Genomic DNA, 24,096 nt, shown 5'->3' with positions numbered 1-24,096 from the left:
CTTATTTTGCCACCATGATTTTTAAGAGAGCTTAATAATCAGCCACAAGAGTTAGGCCCCTCTCCTAGGTGTCACCTCAGAACAGCCCCTCCACATTGCATATTTCTGCCTGCTGCCCCTGGATTCAGACTCTGGGTCCTCTGATCTTGGCCTCTGCATACCAGCTCCCACCACCTGCCTGGGCCTCTTTTGTGCCCATTTAGCTGACCAACTGGCCTCTGCCCGCCATCCAAGACTCTTGACTTCATAAATCCTCAGTCTGGGCAGACTGGGCAGCCTCTTCTGCCTCTGACCAGGAAGACCTTCAGCTAACCAAGGCCCCGACCTTAGCTGTGACCAGCCAGCCCACAGCCCAAGCTGCCACGGACCCTCGGCAGCCAATATGACAACACCACCTGCCCAGAAGTCCCGAGGCTCCTTAGACTCCTTCCTCTCCTCTCCAGGCTTGAGTTCTGGGGCTGGACAGTCAAGCAGAGGAGTGAGCATTAGAGAATGTATCATCTTTGCTTCCCAGGTGGTGCTAGTGGTAAAGCACCCACCTGCCAATGTAGGAGATGCAAGAGACACGGTTTGATCCCTGGGTCGGGAAGATATCCTGGAGGAAGGCATGGTAACTCATTCCAGTATTCTTGCCTGGAGAATCCCACATGGTCAGAGGAACCTGGCAGAATATGGTCCATAGGGTCACAAAGAGTTGGACACGACTGAAGTGACCTAGCATAGCATAGCACAATGCACCTTTACTTATCCTTGTAGTTATTCAGGCATTCACCCATGTGTTATTCAGTCAACAACATTTACTAAGCACCTACTTTATGCTGAGGCCGTATCTTAGTTTTCAGGCATATAGTGATAAATAAGACCCAATCCCTGTCCTCAGGGCTCCCAATGTGATGATGGAAAAAATGCAGAAGGCAGAGAAAGTTTAGAGGAGAAACATCCTTCCCTGCTTCAGGAGATCCCAGAATGCATCACAGAGGACAAGTGTTTTAATTTGAAGGATGAATAGCAATTTTTTGGGACAGAAAAGCATGGCAGTCGTGAACATGTTCCATCCTCACTGATGAAGTCTCAGGGACAGTGGTGATGCCTGGATGGAGAAGATGCTCAGAAACAATCGCATCATATAAGATAGAGTCAGTTCTCTAGGGTGGAGGGAAAAGGCATCATTCTTGCTCCTCTGCCTCAAACCTGTAAACCAGTTGGAATCCTTTGGGAGGTCTTGAAAAAGACTGAAGCTTCTGTCCCACCGTCCAGAGATCCTGATGTCCTTGGCCTGAAATGCTATCTAGTCACTGGAATCTTTAAATCCTCCCCAGGTGATGCCAACGCACAGCTATGTTTTAGAACCTCTGATTTAGAACAATGCTTTGCAAACTTCACGTGTCAATCCATTCAAGAGATCCTGCTGAAACACAGCTTCAGATGCAGCAGGTCTGGAGCAGGAACTTAGATTCTGCATTTCTAACGAGTTCCTGGTGATTCCAGTCTGTTGGTCTGGGGACCACACTTTGAGTAGCAAGCGTCTCTGAGGCTGAATGCCCAGATCAATTCAAGAAGTCTCAGCATCATGCCTGCACCCAAGGGCAATGACTCTGCTCTCCCAGGCACTAACCTCTGGATTGAGAGGATGCTGGGGGCAGGGCTGGGCAGTCAAGGCCGGGGGCCGTGGGGGTGGGGGGGGGGGGAATGGGTAGGTGGTGGGGGGCGGGAGGAGGGGAACTTCACTATTTACCCACGTTTTTAAGAGCTGGCACAGCATACCTGTCCCCGCCAGCTGCCTGTCCACCCGGCTGCACTCAAGGCCAAGGGGCAGCCGAAGAGGCCTGGCGAGCCAGCTGACAGCCCAGCGCGGAGGGTGGCGGCCGCTGCCTTGGCAGGAGCTGCCTTCTGGGTAAACATTGTTCCGAGTTTTTTTCTTTTTTTTTCTCTTCAAACAAGCCCTTCCCAGCGCTGGCCACATAACCCTAGACAAGGCCTCTCAGTGCTGTTGACACAAAGGCACAAATGGTGTCATTCCAGCCCAGAGATAAAACTCTGATCCTCCCATAATGGGGGGCATTTCCTCTTGGGAAGAACACCAGCCCGTCGGGCAATTCAACAAGCCTAGGCTAAGCCCTGCCCTCCGGCGAGGCTCCAGTTTGCTGTTGTTTGCGGTGGATTTCTTTCTCCCCAAAGCTCGGCTTGTCTCCTGTGCCTCCGTCAGCAAATATGTCAGCCTCAGACAATAGCCTCTTTCTGCAGACAATGGTCAGCGCGAGGAATGTCTCAGGAGGGCAGGACTTGAGAAGGGACAATCAGCTTTCAGAATCCAGTGGCCGAGTGGGTGCTGCAGGGAGGGTCCTGCTGTCACCAGGGCAGCCTCCTCAAAGGCACCATTTAGAGGACATGCAGCCCCAGAAAAAATGTATGCCTTAGGCAGCGGTGCAATCAGAGGGTCCTTAGCCAGCCGGCGGCTGCTGCAGGCTGACTCCTGTTACCTGCAAATGGGCTTTCCGGAGGCTCCTGCGGCCACAGCCCCTGCCCTGTAGGCTTTGTTTAATGAAAAAACAGTCACCCCCAAATCAGACTGCCACCGGCGGTTCCCCACACCGCCCCTCCTGCAGTACCCAGCCTGGGCCTCCATTGGTCAGCTCTCCAGAAAAGAAAAGGCTTATTCATCTCCCTAAGGTGGAAACTCGCTTTTTCTGGGGTTGGGGGGGTGGTGGAAATTGTGTAACCGTTTTGTAGTGGAATCGCCTGTAGTTCTCAAGGTCCTTTGGAAAAAGAAAAACAGATAAGGGGGGCGGGGGTTGGAGTCGGCGCTGGCAGCCTGCTCGCTAGATTCGTTCACTGCGGGATGACTCTTCTGACACAGTCCACGGGCCTCAACGTCATGTCAGCTGGTCCCTGGATTCCAAGGCGTCTCGCTGCCATTGGAAAATGAAAGACACTTGGGGGCAGAGAGCGAATCATACATTCATTCGTTCATTCCACTAGCAATCATGCCTGACACATAGTAGGAGCTTAGGGACCAGTTGTGGAATGAATGGAATGCTTCTTAATATTGGATTCTCTCTCTCTGCTTAAAAAACCTTCAATAGCTCCCCATTGCTTCTAGTATAAATTTCATTTTTTTTTAACATTGCCTGCATCTTGTCACCTGGCCCCTCAAATACCGCTCCAATCTCAGTTTCCTCTTTTCTCCTCCACATGCCCCACCAACACACCCATCCACCCCACCCCACCACCCCCACACACATAGGCTACTACTGTTTCCTGAACCAAAACACACTGTAAGAGCCTCCAGGCCTTGGTTCCTCCAGTCCCAAGGCCCTGTCCCAGCTTCCTATACAGATTTGGAGAGCTCCTCCCCTTCAGACTCACCTCCAGTGTTTGCCCCTCCTCCTAAGTGCCATCATGGTGCTTCTGACCCCATGGCCTTGTTCTTGTCCGTGGCCCTATCATAGTGACATTTACCATAACATTATAGTATCTGTCCCAACCATATGTGGACTCCTTGAGAGCAGGGCCTGAGTCTGACTTCGCCTGCTATGCAGAGTGGAGTCCCAGGGCCTGGTCCATCATGGTTCTCAGGAAGTAGGGGGCCAGCTAGCCCTGATGTGCCCAAGACAGCCCCTGGAAGTCCCACATCCCAGGAAACAGCCCCAGTCCTGGGCCAACCTGGACTACTTGTACCCTTGTTAGTGTAGTAATGAATGAATAAATGCCCAAGTCACCATTCATTCAACACATGTATTCTAAGACTCTGTGAGCCCGGCCCCATGCTCATCCCTTGGCAGGGCATTTCTAGCAAACATCCAGCAAACATCCAGCATCTCTTCCAAACAAAGCCACTGCTCAGCACTGCAAAGGGATGAATCTTTGCTGCTGAATGAGCTTTAAGTCCATTAGGCACCTTTCCTTGGCCCTTGTTTATCTTCCCGGCTATCCCAGCAAGAAGCCACATTGTTTATAATGCATCTGTTGACATCTGTCTTATCTCCCCAGATTTGCCCTTGGTCTCCCCGGGTCTGCTGACCTCCAAAAGGATGAGCCCTCTAGCCCCAAGAGTTGAATTCTTTTCTAAGGTTTTATAAGTCAAAAGGTCCACAGTAGAGCTTTGGTGTTCCCAACACAGCCCCCAGCCCCAGGCCTTCAGAACAGGAGCGATCACAGCCTGCCCCCATTTGTCTGTTCAGTCTCCCTCAGACCCTCAGGCAGCTTGGACCCATCTGTTTCCCAGTTCTAGGTCAAATCAAGCTGGGAAAGGATCAGGCTTCATCTGACCTGAGATGGCTGTGGCATCTGGCTGGCTCCTCCATTCCACCTCCTCCCCATCCTGGCCAAATGAGCCGAAATCCCCCACCCCCTCTGGTGGGCTACAGGGACTCCATCTCTCCTAGAGGGTGATTTCAGAGCTTCTGGGAAGTGTGGCCACGTGGAAGCCACAAAGACAGACACATCTGGCTTGAATCACAGCTCAGCCATTTAGCTGGGTGATTTCAGGTAAGTTACTTAACCTCTCTATGCAGCCTCATTTAAACAGGGAAGTTTATACTGTGCACTTGGCAACAGGATTATAAAGATGATAGGAAATTGACAAGGCATTCAAGGCCTCCAACTCAGTGTCTAGCATACAGTAGCTGCTCCAGAAGCTACTCCTCTCATTTTCAACACAATGGGGATAAATAGCCAGTTAGAGTGACTCTATTTAGGATCTTGGAGCCAGGCCTATACTGTTTGACATCTTACTCTGCTGGCTTGAGAAGGGACAGGTCACTGGACAGGGATTTCCAAGTTTTGTCCCTTCTAAAATGTTCTTTCCTCTGGAAGAAGGGACCTAAATGCAGAAGTTGCACCAAGATGGATAGAAGTTGTTCATTTAAATCGGAATGTTCCATAGAGGGCTTCCCAGGTTGCATAGTGGTAAAGAATCCACCTGTCAACGCAGGAGATGCAGGAAACGTGGGTTCGATCCCTGTGTCAGGAAGATACCCTGGAGTAGGAAATGGCAACCTGCTCCAGTATTCTTGCCTGGAACATTCCATGGACAGAAGAGCCTGGCAGGTGACAATTCATGGGGTTACAAGAGTCAGACATGACTGAGTGACTGAGTCGAATACTCATTCCATAGAATCTTTGGTTAACAAAGGACAAGAAAAATAAATATCAACAGATGGACTTCTTTTTAATCTTTTCTCCCCAAATTCACAATAGAAATGTTAAAATTTGCCAAAAATTGATTTTAAAGCATGGCTGGAAGCCAAATGTAAGGCATCTTGATGTTAACGTTCCGAGGTTACACTTGGAAGAAACAGTGGTTCTCTCGCTGCCCATGTAAAAAAATAATAATAATAATAATTTCTTTTCATCTAGAAGCGATCCCCTGGCTCTCCAGAAGCCAAGGTTGTGCGTTATTGTATCCATGACCATTTACCCTTTAAAAATGCATGCATTTAACCAGCCTGATCCTTTCACATTGCCCACACTGCTTTAATCTGTCATTCCAACAATTCCTAGTTCACCTTTCAGCTTCTTCCTCTCCATATAATTTGAATGCCCCTATTTATTCCTGGGTTGCTTCTGTGAACACTCTTGACTTTTTATGAAACCAAAATTAATAGCTTTACACCCTAAGAATTCAGGAATGAGCTGCAAAACTATACCTTTGGAAAGTCCTTCTAAGATTTTTTCCAAATTAATTGCTTGAGGGAAATCTTTCTGTTAGGACATGCATGTCTGTGTCTGGACTTACACGTGTTTAAGACTGTGTCATGTGTACAAGCGCAGTGCAGGACCAGAAGAGACGAATATCGAAACGGTCAGGACACTGTGCAGCAGATATAACACAAAGGAACTCTGTGTTAACAGCAGGGGCTTTCGATCACATTCTGTGGTGTTATAAGTCAAGTTGGAGAAAAAATGGGAATTAACTGAAACAGCCACGAAGACGACTTTTGACACATTATGTCTCATGTGGTACTCATTTTTTCCCAATTAGTCTTTTGAAATACTTGCATTTGTTCCTCACTAATTTCTGGGTAATTGTCTACTTTGGAACTCTCACAAAGTTGGTAGGCATTTGAGAACCATGATGACCTGTGACCTTCGACCCAAGGTGATCTTTACTTGAGGGGAATCCATGAAAGATTGATTTGAGCAGAGCTGAGTTAGACAAACAAGCCATTCACATAACTCTAAATCCAGAGGCAAATCAGGTAAAAATGTTAGCAACCTTTGTGGCTTGGAATTTCCTGTCTTCATAGGCTGGAATTAGAATAATTCTGTCCTAGCCTCTGCCAGAGTGGATGAAGAGGTTTCTGGATCTTCAGATAGCCCCTAGAATCATCCAAAGGCATATCCTAGGCTCCATCCATCGATGGGCGAGCTGGCTTCTTGCCAAATTCTTTTTCAAAGGAAACTAAAGGGTGTCTTTTACATGATTTCAAACAAAAACTCTACATACTTCCATTATAGACACATCTTTTTTTTTTTTCAAACTTTCTTCTGAAGAATTCAAATTGGGGGAGGATTTTTTTCTTTAAAAAAAAAAAAAAGGCTTCACCATTTTAATGAATTCATTTTTCCCAGTCATGAAAACACAGGAAAATTTATATTGGAGCTTCTGACGGGACTGAGGTCTGGGGAACTGCCACACAATGAACACAGTGGCAACCAGAGAAAAACCGGTCGCTGCTGTGTGCTCCAGGGAGGGGTCCCGAGTCAGGATGTGATTGCCTCCACATTGAGAAAGAGTTTTCAGTCTTCCTGGCTCCTGTTACCACCATTCCAGAACCTTGGTAGTCCTGGAGGAGCCCAGGTTAGGAAACCACTGAGCCCTAAGCATCACTCCCACCATCTCTGAGCCCACTGATCAAGCCGTGGGAGAAAGTTAGGAAGGAAGGGGTGTGTAGAAGACCACACACAAGCTCACATTGTTTTCATAATTATTATAAGATGAAGAGGAAGAAAAAGAAGAAAAAATCCTTGATGACATGGGTGAAAATTTTAAAACGGGAAATCACTGATCGTAATCCTACTATCACCGTTTTTATTTTCTTCTCCATCATCTCCAGTCTTTATCCACACGTGCATGTACATTATCTGTGGATTTCTTATTTGCAGTACTGGGTGCCCTCACTGAAATATATTTGAAACCCTAAAATGAATGCTCATGACTTTACCTGCACAAAGTAGTGGAAACGTTATGTTGCCCACATTCACCTCCGCAGCCCAGGGTGAGTGTGATGACGGCCTGCCTTCTTGTTTCAACTGTCATACTGTACAAACCCTGTCTATTTAGTGCCATGGTTTTCACGGTTTGGTGCTCTCTGTTGATGATTTCACTGTTTAAAACGGTCCCCAGCTGTAGCATTGCCTAATGTTCCTACACATGAAAAGGCTGCGACATCCTCTACAGAAAAGGTATGTGTTGGAAAAGCTCTCTGTGGGCTTGGGCTCTAGCACTCTTGCCATGAGTTCCATATTAAAGAACCAACAATATATACAAATAAAACATCTTTAAACAGAAGCACAAATAGAGCAAGGTTATGAATTAGTCAGTTGATGAAAACATTGTACCCAGAGGCTCCCAGAAACCTATGTATTCCTCTTAGGAACCATGGTTCCTGTTCACTAATTCAATATGCACTGTGACTTTATGATGAACCTAACAACTGTCAATACTGAAAATCACCTATACTTACTTATATTTCATTTTCTGCTTCTTTGTGACTTCATAAACACTTGTCAATATAACTATATTAATAACTCTCCTTTGTGTGGACAAACCACCATCCTCTTAACCACTTCCTTATTGTTGGGCCTTCCCATTTTTTCCAATATTTAAACCTTATAGACAAAGTTGCAGAGAGTGTATGGTGTGTGAGCTCCCTGAGGACACTTGCCGTGTTCTCTTCATTCTCTGGACCATCTCAGAGCATGACATGTACTGTTCTTAAATGAATGAATGTTTGTTGAGTGAACTAATGACTAAACAATAGTCAAGCACATCAGTCCATCATGGAAGTTGCTTAGCAGATGCTCAATAAATACCTGTTGTTTGACACATTAACATCTACCAATTCTCCTCTGCTGTTAATGTGAGTGTAAATTGGTACAGCCACTATGGAGAGTAGGATGAAATTTCCTTAAAAAACTAAAAATAGGGTTACCATATGATCTAGCAATCCCATTCCTTTACTGTTCACCAGAAAGTAACACAACATTGTAAATCAACTATACTCCAATTTAAAAAGAAAAAAATCTGCTAACCACTTGCTGTGTGCTATGTAGCCAACCCTAGACCAGCATCTTATTTTCATTGAATTGTTAAATCGGCATTACCTTCAGAGGTACCTTCTAACAGGTACATTCTATTAGCCTCATCTCATCAGTAAAAAATTGAGACTTAAAAAGCTATATGTTCAAAGCCGATTGAGCCACCACCTTGCTTCAGCCCAGGTCTCAGTGACATCCAACACCCTGTTCTTTCTACCCCCAGGCACAGCCCCTGCCGTCACTGGATCAGGGCCAGCGGGATCCGTCTGCCTCCGGCAGGACTCAACAGATCACGTAACCCCTCAGGCTCCACTTTGTCCTGCCCTCCCCACAATTCTCCCACCTGGACTCCCCTTTCACCTGTAATCACACAAGCTCAACATGATGGCTGCTCCCATTCTCTCATCCCAGCCCTTCCTTTATAGAGATAATTGGCGGGCACTCAGCCTTCAACCTGATCCCAGGTAAACTGAAACCCACACCTGACTGGACTGTGTTGTGGAAATGGACACGATGGTGCATGTAGGGCAGAGGCTATGGGGCTCCAGAGCTTTTCAAGGTGGGGGTCTTGATCTCTTTTTAGTTAGGGGTAATGGTAAGGGGGATATTGGGCCTTTTCTTGACATTTATGAAAGATGAGGCAAAGATGGAAATGAAGTTTGCTACATTCAATCTGCGTTTCAAAAATGGGGAAAAACTTCTGTAATCAATCATAATGGAAAAAATTATATATATACATATGCATGTGTGTGTGTGTCTAAATCATCCTCCTATACATCAGAAACTAACACAACATTGCTTAGCTACACACCAGAAACTAACACATGTAAATCGACTATAAGCTATGTTTTTTATTTTCCAGTAGTCATGTACATTAGGATGTGGGAGTTGGACTATAAAGAAAGCTGAGCACGAAAGAATTGATGCTTTTGAATTGTAGTGCTGGAGAAGACTCTTGAGAGTCCCTTGAATAGCAAGATTAAACCAGTCAATCCTAAAAGAAATCAACCCTGAATATTCACTGGAAGGACCGATGCTGAAGCTGAAGTTCCAATACTGTGGCCACCTGATGAGAAGAGCTGACTCACTGGAAAAGTCCCTGATGCCAGGAAAGATTGAAGGTGGGAGGAGAAGGGGGCGACAGAGGATGAGATGGTTGGATAACATCACCAACTCAATGGACATGAGTTTGAGCAAACTCCAGGAGATAATGAAGGACAGAGACGCCTGGGATGCTCCAGTCCATGGGGTCGCAAAGAGTGGGACATGACTTAATACCTGAAATACATCTCCGCAGACCTCCCCAGTGATGGTAAGTTGGTGGAAATCACCCTAACCTTCTGTAGACTCTGTCTTCCTCATCACCGAGGGCCCTGAGATTGCAGAAAATGGAATAACAGCAGCAATCATGGTTTGCCAATAGCAGTGTTCCTTAGAGCAGCCAGTGTTTACTGAGCACTTACATGCCTCATTTTATCTTCACATCAACCCAATAAAATGACACAATTATTTTCTTCATTTTATGGATAGGATATTTGAGGCCCAGAGAGGTGAAATAACTTGCTCAAGGTCACACAGTCAGTCAATTGCAGAGCTGGGGTCGGAACCCAGGAAATCCCACAATCCATCCTGACTACCACACTCTGCTGCCCAGTAGGAATGAAAGTGTGACAATTAAGTTGCCCAGGACATAGCTTACTCACCCCTGGGGACCATCCTGTGACATACACAAGCAAAGGTCCCCATCTGACAGGTGAAACACCATCTCACCACCTCCGTAGAGTAAGTGCCATAGATGCCATAACTTAGCTAGAACCACACTGAGGGTACCACATTATACGTGTGGAGAACATGGCTCAGAAAGCGCTTTTTCTCACTATATACCTACTGCTATTTCGGGGACTTCACTGGTGGTCCAGTGGCTAAGACTCTGAGCTCCCAGTGAAGGGGACCTAGGTTCAATCCCTGGTCAGGAAACTAGATCTCGTGTGCTACAAATAAGACCTGGCACAGCCAAATAAATAAATATTAAAAAGAAAAGAGAGGGAGAAATGCTATTTCAACAAACCCATTTGGGACCTGTTGATAAACACCAAGAATGTCCAAGAAATCTGTTCCCTCTGGAGACCAGAGAAGAGCTCTAAGAACCTCTCCTCACCGACAGCCCTCTACATCCTGTTCTCAACTCCAGCTGGCAAAGCATGCAATTCAGAACACCCCTTCCCAGACACTCTAGCACTGAGGGCTGTCACTCAACTTCCGGGCAGAGGAGGGAGGTGGCAGTGGACATCAGTATCTCAAAATTTCACAAGAAAGGGATGATAGTACCTACCCCTCAGCCTTCCTGTTCAACACTCTTTCCCAGCTGCCCTCAGAGAAGTTGTCCAAAGAACTCTGGTCGGAGGGGAGGTGGAGAAGTGGGTGGGTCCCCTTGACACTCAGCTGTGTGGTTAGTTGAAGCTTGAAACTCATTTGGAAAACAGGTGGGGCCAGCTGCCCCCTGACAACCGCCTCACCTGGCTTAGGGCCCGAAGCCCAGCCTTCTGAAGCCTCAACGCCATCAGGAGAATCTTCTCAGTCACTCATGGTTGGGGCTGCCTGCACAGCTCACCTCAGCCCCCCTGCTGGGTTCAACATAGTCTTTAGGACACCCATGTGCCGCTGGCCCAGCCAGGGCCAAGAGCCACGTGACAGTCAACCCCACAGCTTCAGGCAAGAGGCTGCCCCTCCTTCCTGTCCAAAAAGGGAAGCCATGAACCCTCCCCGACAGGATGGGATGAGCAGGGAAGACTCTGGGGCCCTCACCTCCCTGAAGAAGGAGGGCAATTTCCTTTCAGCCCTTCTCGGGCCCAGCCGGCCCAGCTGGTATGATCTGGCATCTTCCCGAGGGTAACCTTGAACACTCAGGCCGGCTGGCCTGCCACACCCAGAACCGGAGCTCCAGCTCTTCTGTGGGTTTGATGGGATGAGGCAACACAGGGCAAAATGTCCCAGCTCAGCGGCCCGCCTCATCATCAGCTGGGTCCTGAAGTGTAAGCTCAGGGCGGGGGTGTGAGGAGGCCAGACTACAACCAGGCTGAGCTCCACAAGCCGCCTTCATCGGTAGGAAGGCCAGGGTTTGACATTCCATCAGTCCTTGTTATGTCTGCTTCCCAATCAACCCCAGCTCAGAGAGACGCAGATGTACAGACAGCTCCCCTCAACACCACCGCCTCTATTTCAGCACCGGGAACAGTGTGCGTGTGTACTCAGCCGTGTCTGACTCTGCGTGACCCCATGGACTGTAGCCTGCCAGGCTCCTCTGCCCATGGAATTTTCCAGGCAAGAATACTGGAGTGGGTTGCTGTTTCCTTCTCCAGGGGATCTTCCCAACCCAGGGATCAAATCTGGATCTCCTGCATTGGTAGGTGGATTCTTTACCACTGTGCCAACTGGGAGGCCCACTGGAAAGAATGGCCAGGCCTAAATTTACCCACCCACACCCCAAACTCTAGCACTCTCTCCACCAAGGAGAGCCCTGGCTTAGAATGCACGCCCTGCTCCTACTTGAGGAGAAGGGCAACAATCATCCGACCTAAAAAGAGATGGTTCCAGCTTTAGCCTTACAACTTCCCCTGTCGGCGCTTCAATCTGCTCATCCAAGAAAACAAGGGTGAAAATAGCAGATCTGATGAAACAACTTGCAAATTGTATCATGAAGAATATTTCCCACCCTCAGAGGGGCTAGGTCTGAGAGCGCTGGGCCTGGCCAGGCCTTCCTTGGACCCTCCACTGTGAACCCTGGAGGCCGGGGCAGATTCATTGCTGGGCGGACCATGGGGGCTCGTGCATTTGTTGAGGACCAAGTGTGGAGAAGACTTGATTCCATAATGAACCAGTGGGTCTCACTGTGACCTGTAATATTTATCTACTTGACAAGGCTGGCCAAGGTGTGTTTAGAATTCAGCAGGTGCCAGCGTACAAGTGAAATGTTAGATCTGTGAGACAGGGGACCCCCCATTTTCCATTTAGAAGAGCTGATGTTGAGGGAACAGAGAAGTCAACCCAGCTTCTTCGTAGCTACAACTGCTCCCAGAGGAGAGAGTTTCCGGGGACCAGGACGGGAGGTTATCAGAGCCCAGGTAAGCAGGTGTCAGAGATGATGCTCAGCCAGGGGAGGAAATAGAACCAGAGGATGGAGGAGGAGGCTAGGGGCTTTGGGTTGCAGAACTGGCGATTGTCTGTTGCCCCGTTCCCCCATCCGTGTGGCAGGCAGAGATAAATTAACAGCCATCAACAATGAAACTTCAAGTTTCTAATGAACTTGGTGGAGTGCACCTTCTATTTTTAACTGGCCCAATTTCTCGGTCACATCACATGACTCCCATTGTCTTGGCTGAGAATTATAAGAAGCTGAGAGAGAGCAAGAGGCAAAGAAAGAGAGAAAAGGAGAAACTGGGCCGTATTTCTAGATCAGGAAGGTGGACCCTTTAAATGCATGCATATTTTCTCTTTCATTTGAAACTGATTAAGTAAGTTTAGAGAAAAATGACTTCTTACCACCTCATTGCTGAGGAGAAATGAAGAGCTATAAAAAGACTTTACTGGGGTCATACAGAAAGTTCTGAACTAGATAAGAAGTAGTCTTGGAGAATATGTTAATGTCTTAGGTTCATTTGGCCTCAGGAGCCACAGAAACTCTTTTGGTTTAGAAATGGGGTGGGTTCACCTTAATTTTTTGCAGTTCATGTAAGATTTCACCTTATCCTGGACAGTCCTACAGGATGGTAGAAAGAATACTACTTTGAGCTTGGAACGAAGTGATGCTGAGCCTTCTCCACCAGCACACCCTCACCTGGGTGAGTCTCATCACATAGATATATACCCACTCCCTGTTCTATGCCATCCCCTCAATCTCTATATATGATGTTTTCCAGGGCAATTGTCAATGTCTTAAAAGCAATATGCAACTCATAGCTCACCACCCCTAAGAGAAGGGAAAGAGACTATTTCTCACCTGTTACGTATGAAAGCAAGCCAAAGTGGTTCCCTAAAATTCATCAGTTTGGACAAATCAACTAAACCAGAATTACCCAGAATCAGTGTATCCCAAAAATTAAAATCTGAATGCCCTTGCAGGAAGCTGAATATCTGCTAAGAAACTATACTTTTGGCATATTAATCAGGCTCTAATTCTGGATCTACAATGTTGAAGCTCATGATTCCCAAACCAGAGACAGAGGTACCCAGAGGCCCACAACAAATTCTTAGGAGCATGGAAAAGCATTTTACATTTCAGAGCAGTTCCTGACATCTGTTTGTCAACACACAAAACATGAACTTGAGGTTGTTCGGTATTTCAGCAGTATATTGTTCTCCCTTCCTTTCAAAGACACCAGATCCTTGCAAAGCTGGGTTTGGAGTGGTTTCGGTGATAACAGCCCCTTGTGGTTCAGCTGGTAAAGAATCTGCCTGCAACTTTTGGACTCAGAGGGAGAGGGAGAGGGTGGAATGATTTGGGAGAATGGCATTCTAACATGTATACTATCATGTAAGAATCGAATCGCCAGTCTATGTCTGATGCAGGATACAGCATGCTTGGGGCTGGTGCATGGGGATGACCCAGAGAGATGTTATGGGGAGGGAGGTGGGAGGGGGGGTCATGTTTGGGAATGCATGTAAGAATTAAAGATTTTAAAATTAAAAAAAAAAAAGAGAATTAAGATGGTGAAGAAAAAAAAAAAAGAATCTGCCTGCAATGCAGAAGACCTGGGTTCGATCTCTGCGTTGGGAAGATCCCTGGGAGAAGGAAAAGGCTACCCACTCCAGTATTCTGACCTAGAGAATTCCATGGACTGTATAGTCAGTCTGTGGGGTCTCCAAGAGTCTGATACACCTGAGCAACTTTCACTTCACTTCTTCACTTCAGTGATAATAAACAGTGAGAAGATCAACATGGAACAGGAAGTAAAGGTGATGGTATCCAATCAGAGTCCAAGACCTGAGAAGTTGTATGGTACCCCACACATCCCATTTGTTGTCATTAGCTAAGAATGAAATTAAAATAGAACTCGTCTTTCACTTGATGGGGATTATTCAAAATGCCACTAAATTGTGGGGCGATAAATAATTATTTAGTTGTTGGATATAAACACTTAATAAACAGAACTGTTAGGCATTTATTTTGGCCTAGAAGCACCATGAGCCAAATTGTTCTGGGAGACCTCTGGTTTAATTCTACAAACCTATCAGGAGGTCTCCCAGCTTCTTCGTTGTAAAGTTATATTAGAACATGGTGGTAATGATTATGAATGTGGTGGCAGATTACATTTCCTGCTCCCAAAAGAACACAGCAGTATTTCTGCCCCCATGTGTTTTTTCTAGAGTCTTATCTCTACTCTCGACAAAATGTTGACTTTAATTTCCCTTCTCTTTGACCACAAATTGGGCTCAGAGACTCATTTCTAATTAATGCTATGAAATACAAAGTGTACAAGTGGTGGTGCTGTGTGGCTCTCAAGACCAAGTCAAAAAGATGATGCATCTTCAGCCTGACTCTTGAATGCTCACCCTTGCAACCCAGCCACCATGCTGTGAGGGAGCCCAAGCAGTCCACAAGGAGAGTCCACACGGGGACACCCATGTGAAGAGAAACTAAGCACCCCCCTTCAGCCAATAGCCAGCAGCAGCTGCCCATTACATGACCAAACAAGCCTTCAAAATGATTCCAGCCCCAATATTTGAGTCAGGCAGCCAAGGCCCCAGACATAGCAGAGCAAAAACAAGTCATCCCCTCTGTGCTCTGCTAGAATTCTTTACCTAGAGAATCAGAGAGCATAATAAATGATTGTTATAAACCTCTGAGTCATGGGGCATTTTTTTAATGCAGCTTTAAACAATCAGTACAAGTACAATGGATATGTATGAGATGCCTATCCAGCCCAGGAACTACCAACTTCCTCACCTCTTCTCTGGAACTCCCGCTACATAACCAGAGCACCCCCCACCCCATATCTTCCCTATACAAGCTAACTCTATCCCTTGGGCAATAGATAGTAATAGGACTAATAACCTGACCAGATTGGGCCAATCTTTGTCCCATCTCATGGGTTTCCCAGGCGAGCAGTGATCAAGAATCCAGTTGCCAATGCAGAAGATGCAAGAGACGAAGGATTGATCCCTGGGCTGGGAAGATGCCCTGGAGAAGGGAATGGCAACCCACTCCAGTATTCTTGCCAGGGAAATCCCATGGACAGAGGAGCCTGGTGGGCTTCAGTCCATAGGGTCGCACAGAGTCTGACACGACTGAGCACGCACACACACACACACACACACACACGCATGCACAAATATCCTAACTCAGGAATTTGGAATTGAGAGAGGAAAACAAAGAAAGACGGACTCTCCTGCTGTGACTGGATCTTGTGACATGTAAATGCAGATTTGGGGCCACTTTCTTCTATGCTGTGGAGACTGGCAAACCAAGAAAGAGAAAGAAGCAGATACACAGGGAAGAGCAAATATTAAGGACCAAGAAGCCTGCCTGGATTTCACAAGGTCTTGCAGTCCTGGATTCCAGTTCTTCCTGAGGCTCAAGAGTGCTATCTCTGAGGCCACCCACCACCCACCCCATGCCCTTTCTCTCTCTCTCTTTTTTTTTTTTGCTTTGAATATTTGTTTGATGTGGACCATTTTTAAAGCTGTTACTGAATTTGCCACAATATTGCTTCTGTTGTATGTTTTGGTTTTTTGGCCACCAGGCATGTGGAATCTCAGTTCCCCAACCACATCCCCTACATAGGATGGTGAAGTTTTAACCGCTAGGCCACCAGAGAAATCCCTGAGCCCTCTCTTTAAAATAATTTCCCCATTTTGCTTAAGTTAGCTCAAATTGGTTTCTGCAGCCCTAGGGGGATTGTTCACATCTACCCAGCACTTTACAGTCCACTGAGCCTGTTTACATGCGTGATCTCATATGAGACTGACCATAACTCTGTAAAATGTATGTTATCACCTCCTTTATAAAGAAGAAACTACAGAAGTCCAGGAAAGTGACACCGTCAAGCGTTCACGGAAGCAGAGATTAAACCATCCCGTGTATCCAAATGCCAAGGTCTGTTCGGGAGACATTTCTTTCTCCTGCCCTATGGAAGTGAGAAGTGATACCCAATATGTCATCAGAAACCAACTGAGCATTCACAGCTTTACCTGTTGCTGGGTAGGACTTGGATGTCCAGGATCCAGGCCAGCCCTCAGGGAGATCAGACCCATGGCCAAGGAAGCAGAGTGCCCTACCCCAGTAAGCTCAGTCCTCCAGGGAGAAACTTGCCAGGTCCGTATGGTGGATGCTTCTGACAAGAGACTCTGCAGGCCTGAGATGGCAGGAAAAACTGCCCGAAAGAGATGGATCCGAAAGGATGAGACTTGGACAAGCAGGAGGTGGGAGAGGGTGCTCTGAAATTCTGAAATTGTCTCCAAGAATCTTCGCCTCAGATTCTTTGGGAACAAATTATCTGAACTTTTCAAGTCTCATGATTCTCCTGGAGAAAGTTTGCTGAAGGAAGCATGTAGCCCAGCCTCCATGGATGCATGATTCACCCTCCATACAGGAATCCCCTCTGGAGGATCCCAGAAATGCTCATGGGGCAAGGAATGTGGGGTGAAGAGGGTGGGGGGTGGGGAGCGGGGGCAGTGAGGGCTGTGGAAAGCGCATGAGCGCAAAATGATCCAGGTTCAAATCCTGATTCTGTCATGGATTCGCTTCAGTTCCCCAAATAAGTTTCATACGATGTCTAACACTCTGCTTTCTTCTCTCTTCTCTTCCATTGAGATGCTGTGAGCTCAGAGAAACAGTAGATGAAGCGCCCAACAGAGGCCTGAAACAGAGTGGATGCTTACTAGAGTCTAACAAGCGATCGCATCTGACAGCCTGTCCATCTCTGCTCCGCTCTAATCCCTAGAAATGCCTTCTTCTCTGTGGATGAGCTGAATTCTGCCAGCCCAGAGTGCTCACCACTGACCCAGTGTTTCCCTCCAGAGTCCAGAGAAGGAGGACAGGGCTGCAGACACCCCTGCTACCCGCCTTCACCCTCAGACGAATCCCCTTCCTGCTCCCCACAGCGAGATTTCTGAGGCTGTTCTTGGGGAGACTGCACACATTGAAAGCCTTGTGTGCATGGTAACTCCTCTTTGAGTCGGTTCAGCTGCTTCCGTCAATACAGCCCTCAGATAAGATGCTGGAACTCAGAATGTTTGGCTCGAGAGCAATCTGCTACAGCTGAATCATAGGTCCAGGATCCCGCAGGGAACGTTCTCCAAAAGGCAACATTAAAGCTCCCCAGACCTCCATACCCCTCCCCCGCAGGCCCGGCCTCGCCACTGCACAAACAGAACCCAAAGGGAAAGGTCCAATTATTCCATGGAGATTTAGCTACTGTATTGACAAAACTCAGCGTTAATTCCCAGAAAGCATTCGAGCCCGAGGTGGGGGAGGTGGTAGAGGGAGGGGAGGGCTTGCTGGATAACTGGGTGAGAATCATAGCCGCTTTTCAGCGGAATCTGACCTAGTTTAATGAAATCAGGTCATCTGTGAGCTCTTCATTACCCTCAGACTAAACAGGACCGAAAGAGCAGCCAGTGTCCCTGGCCTTTCTGAATCCTGCTCATTCATATTATGACATTTTGATGTTGGATCTTCATGCACGTTGACTTAGTTGCTGGGCCCCTCCAAAGGTAGTAAACAGCCTGGGCAAAGGCCGGAAAGTAAACAAGAGGGCTGATTTTTAAAAGCACACACACACAAAGGCAGTGTAAATACCCCCAGGTCCCCAGCCTGCATCCTCAGGGAAACCAGCAGACAAAAGGCGATGCAAGTGTCTGTGACTATTATCGCTGACTGATGGATGGAACTCACCTATTATCCTGCTGCCTTCTCAGATGGAACTCGGGGTTTCAGCAGATCTTTGGGGCAGGGGGGTGGGCTGGGAGGGAAATGAAATTGTCAATTTAGGAATGGTATCTTAGATTCCAGGGCAAACTGCTCCCCAGCAGCAATTGTCGAGGACAGCCATCCCTCTTGAGACTGTCCTAGCGGCTGGTGATGGCTCTATTTCATCTGCATCTTCCGGAAACTGAAAGCCCACGACCCCAGGCTGGAAGTGAGCCTTCTTCTCTCAGTGGATGGTCGTTAATTAAAGGACTATTTACAGAAGACAACGACACGTGTGAGCTCCCGGTCCTTATTAGAAGTGCCACAGACAGGCTCAAAAAAGGGCAGGATGCTCTCTCTATCAGGAATAAACACAACAGAGGTGGCCCAAGGACCAAGTTTTGGGGGTGTGATAGTATTTTTAACTCAAGATAAACAGCAACAGGGACAGACTGGGGTGGGCTAAGAGCCAGGGGAGATGGGAAGAAATCCCACATACATTGCGTACTCTATGAAGTCCCTGGTCCTTCCTGGGTAGGGTCCAGTGCTTCACATGGTGGTGAACTTAGTCTGGGTTTGGCTTCCTTAGTCTGGGTTTGGGACGCTGGCTTCAGTGGGTTGAGCAATGACCCACATTTGAAAATTCCCATCCCTTCACCATTCTTCCTCAAGGTCACCCCTCCAGAACACATTCCTTGTCTGTTACCTGAATGAAGTGCCTCATCATTGTTCAGAGATGCTCAAGGACTCACACACGCAGACAGGGAGAGATGAAGCACTGATTTGTGGGTGACCCTGGACAAAAGGTGCCCCTCTCTGGACTCTAATTTTGCTGTGTATCCAGTGAGAAATTTCCATCACATTTTTTCCATGTGGACCATCTTTAAAGTCTTTGTTGAATTTGTTACAATATTGCTTCTACTTTGTTTCCCTTTTTCAGCCACAAGGCATGCGGGATCACAGCTCCCCAACCAGGGATCAAACCTGCTCCCTCTGCACTGGAAGGTGAAGTCTTAACCACTGGACTGCCAGGGAAGTTCCCCAGTATATAATCTAGACGGGCTTTCTAGAAAGGTCATTCTGATTCCCCAGAGTCCTAAATCCATTCTCCGGCTCGGTCCCCCAAGTCAACAGGCTCTTTTTCAGAGCAGGTGTGCCCTGGAGAAGCCATCTCTCCATCCCTCTAGGATGCACCACTAACCTCGGCTTCCTTAAGCCCAGGCTCCGATCTGTTCGCTCCCAGCTCTGCCATTTAACAGTAGTGTTTGGCCTAGATCTACTATTTCCTTTCATGGTAAGTGAACATGGTTGAAGAAAACAGAAAATGTTTCCTTCCCAAAAGAGACTGAAAGCTGGTCTAGTCTGTGACCCTCCAGAGCTGAGGGGGTGGGCGGAGTTGGGCGCCTCTGTTCCCAGCCGGACAACCAGAGTTCAAGTCCGCAAAGAGAAGCCAGACCCTGCCATCACAGAATGACGGCTAAGCGATTCTGGCTTTAACCCGTCTGTACTATCTAATCGGGGAAATGGCAGGATCAAGTTTCCTGTTTTATTGGCATTCGATAGTATATATTGAGTGACCATGTCTGCAGCGAGGCAATTGGTTTAAAAGGGGGTTATAAGGATTGACTTGTATTTAAGTGCTTAGAATTCCAGAATGGTAATTATCTCAATGTGTATTCTAATTTATAGGAACTCCAGTGAGCTTGACAGCATATAAATTTAAGCCTGTCTAACGGAGTCCCTGAGAGAACATCTCTAAATCAGAGAAACAGAAAAGCCACAAGAAAACCCAGAGAAGTCTGGCCCAGTGGTGCTCAAATATTTAGCCACAGAATCCCGTTTTTGCAGTAAAAGCTTACGTGAAAGCAAATGCAGAAAACAAATCCAAGTCCAATTGCTCAGGCTGAAGTAGAGTGAAGAAGGATTTCCCTGGCAGTCCAGAGGTTAAGACTCCATGCTTCAAATGTAGAGGGTACAGGTTCGATCCCTGGTACGGGAACTAAGATCCCACATGCTGCTCAACACAGCCAAAAGATTAAAAACGAAAAATAAAGGGAAGGCTCAGAATCCTGCTTCCCCTTCCCTGTTTCAGCCCCCTCCCCAAGCCATGGAGGCCCAAGACCCTATAGAACTCCGGGGGCCCAGAAGAATATAATTTGAAAACTAATGAATGACCCCAATGTCTTCAGTTTATAGATGAAGACTCCAAAGTCTAGAGAGTTAAAATGACTTGCCAAAATCAGAGTGTAAGTCAGAGGCAGGAGAGAAACTGAACTTGCATGCCCCTGAGTGATGGTTGCTTACCATTACCTTAAGGGCCCAGTTTTTAATGCTGCCCCAGCCCGTCTTCAGTGTTCACTTTCATTCAGAAACTAATTCAAAACATACTTTAGTTTGAGTTAGAATTGAGATAAGCTTTTAGTCGTGATCAGAGGAAGAGGAAGAATATGATGATGAAAAAACAACTGACTGGAAGTGAGAAGTGATGCTGCTACATTACCTTGGAAAAGTCCTTTTCCTTTCTGGGAATCATCATCTTCCTCTGTTGAATTGGAGGTGGAACTGGTGATGGAAGACTAAACTGGTGATGGAGTCGTACAAATTTGAAAGCTAAGTAGAGTGGATTTGGAGGGAAAGATAAATTAGGAACAAGAGATTAACACATACTACTATATATAAAACAGATAAATGAGGTCCCACTATATAGCACAGAAAACTATATTCCAAATCTTGTAATAAGCTATCATGAAAAGAATCTGAAATATGTATATATATCAATAACTTTGCTATACATCAGAAACTAACACAACATTGTAAATAGAAGGAAAAATATTGTAGATTTAGATCCCCAAATTCATCGTCTCTATATTCTCCCATAAAATATTCCTTTGAATAATTTTAAATTAGCAAAAATAGAAAGCTCAATAAAAAGATTAGAAAATATAAATAATCTTCTAAATTTTCTTTAATGGGAAAGAGTTGGAAAATTGAACAGGAAAGGCGAAATATCAGGGTCAATCCAGAATATTTATTTTTAACATCTAACTAATATTATTTGCAGAAAGAGAAAAGAGAGGGAAGAAAATTATTAAAGGGATTTTAAAAATATTTCCTAAAAAAAAAAATCCTAGGAGGAAAGGACATGAGCTCCAGGATTCAAAAAAGAAAAAAAAGAATGAAAAAAGCATCCATAGTAAGTTCCATCAGGGTAAAGTTCCAAAACACTGAGACAAGCAAATATTTAAAAGCTTCCAGGGAAGAAAATTTAAATTCTATCCAAAAGAATGTCATCAGACTTTTCAATTGTAACACAGAATATTGGAAAAAAAAAAGAGAGACAGTGCTTTCAATTTCAGGAAGATGGTGACTGTCCATATAAATCTTTATACCCAGCCAAAGTAGCTAAATGATGTAGAAATATAATAAAGAATAAAAAATTATGTAAGAACTCAAAAATTGTACATCTCAAACACCATTTCTTAAGAAGCTAACATGCATTATCTGCCATCAAAATGAGAGATTAAATGATTAGAGATAGATAAAGTGGGTGGGTAGGTGAAATAGGTAGATCAAGGGAATAAGCAAATTAAGAACAACAGAAAGGCAGTATTTTTTTAATTAATTTATTTTAGTTGGAGCCTAATAACATTACAATATTGTAGTGGCTTTTGCCATACATTCACATGAATCAGCCATGGGTATACATGTGTTCCCCATCCTGAACCCCCCTGCCACCTCCTTCCCCATCCCATCCTTCAGGGTCATCCCAGTGCACCAGCCCTGAGCACCCTGTCTCAAGCCTGGACTGGCAATCTGTTTCACATATGGTGATGTGTTTCAATGCTATTTTCTCAAATAATCCCACCCTCGCCTTCTCCCACAGAGTCCAAAAGTCTGTTCTTTACATCTGTGTCTCTTTTGCAGTCTCACATATAGGGTCATAGTTACCATCTTTCTAAATTCCATATATATGCATTAATATACTGTATTGGTGTTTTTCTTTCTGACTTACTTCACTCTGTATAATAAGCTCCAGTTTCATCCACCTCATTTGAACTGATTCAAATGCATTCTTTTTAACAGCTGAGTAATATTTTATCATGTGTAAGTACCACAGCCTTCTTATCCATTTGTCTGCCAATGGACATCTTGGTTGCTTCCATGTCCTAGGTATTGTAAACAGTACTGCGATGATGTCTGGTTTCCTCGGTGTGCGTGCCCAACAGTGAGATTTCTGGGTCATATGGGAGTTCTATTTCCAGTTTTTTAAGAAATCTCCACACCGTTGTCCATAGTGGCTGTACTAGTTTGCATTCCCACCAACACTATAAGAGGGTTCTTTTCTCCACACCCTCTCCAGCATGTATTGTTTGCAGACTTTTTAATAGCAGAGAAAGGCAGTATTGATAAGTCACATGTCTCAGACAAAACAGGCTAGGTTACATGCTGCGACTTATAAAGGTTTATTTCTTGCTACACATCTACTGTGGGTTGGCTATGGCTCTGTTCCATGTTGTCCTTACTCCAGATTTAACTCAATGGAGCATCTTTTATCTTAAATGTTGACAGCCATCATGGCAGAGGATAAAAGAATTCATGGCAAACCATACTCTGGCTCTAAAATTTCTTCTCAGAAGTGATACATACACATGCCACTTCTACTCACATTTCCTTGGCAAGTTACAAGACCAAGCTTGACATCAACGGGAGTCAGAAATAGAATCCTCATCCAGGAAAGGATAGTGAATATGTTTTAACACATAGTCGACTATGTCCCAGGATCACTCTGTGTATCAGGCTTAAAAAGCAATCCAGACTGAAGTAGAAGACAGACTGCTATGGGACGGGGTTCTACAGGTGAGAAAATGCAATTGATGATGTAAGCTCTTGCAAAAAAAAAAAAAAAACTCTTGATATAACTTAAAGATTAAAATAGTTAAGAATATGTACAAAGTCCTACATAAAGAATTATGAACTCTAGAAGAAACCAAAATATTATATTATTAAAGGAAATTTTTCTTAATACAGTACTTGTCTTGTACGTGAACAATGTTTTCACAGTAAAAATGTAAACACTAACCACCGATTTAACTACAAATTGTGAAGTAATTAAATTAGGAGGAGAGGAAGAGAAGACGTGAAGGATGTAGTTACAAGAGATTAAAATCCTCAAGGCGACAAAAGTGAAGTAAGGTGACTAAAGCTACGTAACCTGAAGGTTAAGGATATTTTTTTCTTGATTTCTGCTTGTATAATATCTTATGCTCCAGCTAGAATCAGTGCATGTGTGCGTGTTCAGCTGTGTCCAACTCTTTGCCATCTCATGGACTATAGCCTGCCAGGCTCCTCTGTCTGTGGGATTATCCAGGCAAGGATACTGGAGTCGAGTGCCATTTCCTCCTCCAAGAATCAGTAACACATGGTAATCAACCAGAGGTGCACCGGCAGTCAATATGGATAATGCCCAGCAATAATAAATTTAAAAACACTAATACAAGCACACAGAAAATGAAAAGAAACCGTATAAAAACCACCTTAAAGTGCTGAAACTGGTTGCCTTTAAAAAGCAAAAATTCAGAAGGTGAATGTGGTAGAGCAGGAGATTGTTGCCATTACTGCCCAAACAATGGACATTTTATGTTAACAAAAATACAAAAAAATAAATAAATAAATTATATATATATATATATATATAGCATACTATTTCTGAGTCATGTTTGAAGTAAGAAGGGTATAGATCATAAATAAATAATAAAATTCTTATATTTAAATGATTAATTTTAAAGGCATCCAGACATAATAAATTGAACCTGACATTATAACCATCCTGGCAGTAATGCAATCTTTCTTTGATGATTCAGAAAGCACTTTAAGGACCTGGCAATGACCTGAGGTCATTTCTCTGAACATCCTTCCTCATTCTTTCC

The sequence above is a fragment of the Ovis canadensis genome, chromosome 3, assembly GCF_042477335.2.
Source record: "Ovis canadensis isolate MfBH-ARS-UI-01 breed Bighorn chromosome 3, ARS-UI_OviCan_v2, whole genome shotgun sequence".
Taxonomy (NCBI): Eukaryota; Metazoa; Chordata; class Mammalia; order Artiodactyla; family Bovidae; genus Ovis; species Ovis canadensis.
This window is presented reverse-complemented; position numbering follows the sequence as displayed.